This window comes from Nuphar pumila, chromosome 5, assembly GCF_984573655.1.
Source record: "Nuphar pumila chromosome 5, dmNupPumi1.hap1.1, whole genome shotgun sequence".
Taxonomy (NCBI): domain Eukaryota; kingdom Viridiplantae; phylum Streptophyta; class Magnoliopsida; order Nymphaeales; family Nymphaeaceae; genus Nuphar; species Nuphar pumila.
This window is the reverse complement of record NC_143253.1, coordinates 16,086,822-16,090,050: the sequence shown is the minus strand read 5'-3', so window position 1 is coordinate 16,090,050 and position 3,229 is coordinate 16,086,822. Positions and strand designations below refer to the sequence as shown.

The 3,229-nt window shown below is 42.0% G+C and overlaps 1 long non-coding RNA gene across 1 annotated transcript; it reads left to right on the top strand.

Annotated features, from left to right (window-relative positions):
* Positions 1-1,371: 1,371 nt before the first annotated feature.
* On the top strand, positions 1,372-2,262 carry LOC149836928 (uncharacterized). The gene is made up of 4 exons (XR_016432072.1): positions 1,372-1,445; positions 1,618-1,674; positions 1,759-1,808; positions 2,082-2,262. It is a non-coding gene; the product is annotated as an uncharacterized LOC149836928 (long non-coding RNA).
* Positions 2,263-3,229: the final 967 nt, after the last annotated feature.

The following is a 3,229-nucleotide window of genomic DNA, read 5'->3' as shown; positions in this document are numbered from 1 at the left end:
ATGTGCACAGAAGCAGAAAGAGAAGGGAGAGAGAGAATGAGAGGGTTGATGTTCATTGCCTCCTCCAGGGGAGATTTCTTTCTCGGATAATCCTGCAGTGCAGAGACCAGGTCTTAAATAATCATCTTCGGGGCACTTAAGTCTTTACAACCACTCCTTTTCAAGAATCGTCATTTTTTTTGCACCAATGAAGAAGAGGGTACTTAAGTCTTTGCAATCGCATCAAACTCCAACGCTAATTAATGCTGACAAACATAGGGATACGAGACGCACATGCTTACATACGTGGTGCTCTTTGAGACCCCGGAACATGAGATGTAGCTAACTCCCCTGGGGGCATATAACCTGCTTCGATTTAAAGAAGATCATATGTCCTTTGTAACACATCTCATAATTGAATAACAGGTTTCAATAGGGCCATGGACTTTGGCAATTCTTGCCGAACCATGTAAATCTTTGTTCCTTGTCCGGTTTGATTTCTTTTATTTTCTTCCCGTTTATTTGTTTGTCGATTCATCGATGTGTGCCTATCGTTTCCCAACACTCCTCCTGAGATCACCGGAGATCGCATCTTCTTCATGTTGCTGTTGCTTCCCTCTTATCATTCACGCAGACCAGCTCCTCCTCTTCTTCTCGCCATTCGTCGTCGTCCTCCTCCTCCTGATGGCTTGAACGAGGAACGCGTAAACCCAAGGAGTCTGATTCCCACGGCAAACACAATGAGGCTGTGCCCTCTGATGACTCAGACGATGACAAATTTGAGTTCCACTATGAAGGCAGCAGCCCCGGGTACGCCCTTCTTCTTCTCCTCCTTGCTGCTTCCGCTCTCATTATCATCGCTTAACATGTTTTGGTTTTTAGCGTTTGCGTTCTGATATGTGATCAATTAAATAGATGAGTTTAACTTCTTTTCAAAGTTTTGAGAGGTGGAGCATCAGATTCTGCATGACCATTCAACCAACAGGTCTTGAGGCTTCAGTTTCATCACGAAGACAAAAAGAACAGTGTTTGATTTATCTTCTTTTATCCTGGGTCATCATCGTTTAAACGTTTGCTATACTAGGGTGTTTGAATTTCTTCTGCCTATTAGAAAAACTCAAGCAGATTGCATATTTTAGTTGTCTATCGTCGGTGTCTTGAATTTTGGAGAAATGAGGTTTGTAGTGGTAACAGAGGGTTTAGGCCATTAGGCCCAAGCTCAGAGCCCGCCATAAATCTCTCTGGTATGGATCTGCTTATTTTCAGTACTTTTTCATACATTGCCATGGAGAGCCATCTCTCTTTTATGTGTATTGGGGTTCTGGGACTTTGAGAGTTCTTAACAGGATGGGAATGATGAAGGCATCCAAGACTTTGGAGAGAAGACTGCTAGGTGTCGAGCTCCTATGAGCTTACAAAATCAGAAGCATGCACAAAAACTGATGCACATTACTTGGACTGCAAAGGTACATTCAGCTGGACCTGGTTCATTTTTATCATGTACAGTGAATGTATATTCCACTAAGTTTTATATGTCTTTTTTTTCATTTATAATGTCCACATCATATTCTTTAAATAAAAATTCAAATTTAATTATAGAAAAATGATCTAACAAAGAAAACTGTCGTGCATATGCAGCTGGAAAGAGATTGCTTCAAACTTTAAGAATAAAACAAGCAGGCAGTGCAGAAAAAGGTCATTATTTGAACAAAACAATGTTATTATCTCTTCCTCTCAACCCTCTACATGACTATATTTCTGTGACGCATTTGAATTCAGATTGTGTGAAGGAAGGATGGTCTGAAGAAGAAGACATACTCTTATTTGAGGTAAGAACATGTGCCTATTGCAACTCAGTTAGGTTGATTGTGGAATATCTAGAATTGTTGACATTTCTTGATCATAGGCACAACTTATAACCTGTAATATCACATTGTTCCTTTAGCCTGTGTTGAGCAAACTCTTAAATTTGGCACTTGTTTTGATATTTGACTCCTTACCACAGTGTCTTTAGCAGCATTGCAAACAACTTTTGACTCCAAATAGATATGGTATCCTTCCCTGGTTTCTATTTCATTCCAACTTTCTTTGCTGTTGACCAGAAATTTGGGATGCACTTCGAGCTGCAGCGGAAGCTGATTTAAGCCTAGTTCAGGCTACTGTGGATAGTGCTGGCATCGTCCTTACAAGTGCGGACATGACGATCTGCTATGATGAGAGAGGTAAATCATGCCTACTCACTTGCGAAAGATAACATAAATAAAAGGGCTTGATTTGCTGCAAGTCTTTTCCAATTAAACATTTTCACTAGCGCAAAGATTACAGTAAAGACTTTTCACGGGTGCAAATTCAGTGCTAGTGAAAAGTTTTTATTGGCACAATCATTGCTCCGCTTGCGAATGTAAATTGCGTCAGTAAGACTTGCTGGCCCACGTATTTACTGGCGCAAAAATTGCGCCAGTAAAAATCAGAATGAGAGAGTCGGGGGACCCTTTCATGCTCACTTTCCCTGTCCCCGTTCTCACTGTAACAGGGGTGGAGTGAAAATTACACTCATATATGGAAGCATCAGGCACACTGAACGCCGTCCGTCCGCAGCATCTAATGTTTGTTACAACACATGAATTTCGTCCCGCACGACGCATGGGATGAGGAATCAAGCGTGCTCTTAAGAGCTGTTTGGAATCTAGAAGCTGGGATAAAAAAATGTATTTGGCAAAAAGTTGGTCAAACTACCGTCTGGTGGATGTTTGGCCAAACTTCATCGCCGACCACCTACCATCTGTTGTAGGTTCCATAGTTGACAGGTTTGGTTCCGAAAGATGATCGGTGATCGTGTTTGGCAACACGCTGAAAGTATACAATAACATTGCACCTAGAAAGAAGGGGGAGTGGTGCTGTTGCTATCAGTGGGATGTGGGTCTGGCTTCGATTGTCAAACTGGAATCACTTGGTATCTGCATCCAGTTCTAACCGACATGCCCTTGGAAGAATGTTGCTTTCAATGTGTGATTGAAGAGAAGGAACAGGGTGCGGACCAGGTCTAAAACGCATAAAAGTTGGTGGCAGCCATATTGGACTACAAGATCAGTTCAAAGACCACACAGTTGTCAAACTCAACGAGCCAACTTGGCAAATTGGACACTTTTTAGACTAGCCACCAGGTTGGGTCAAACTGGGATTGGTCCAAAACTTGGCCAAAGTTGTTCAGTCTGTATCAACCCGGTGACTCGCTCAATTTTTTGGTTTG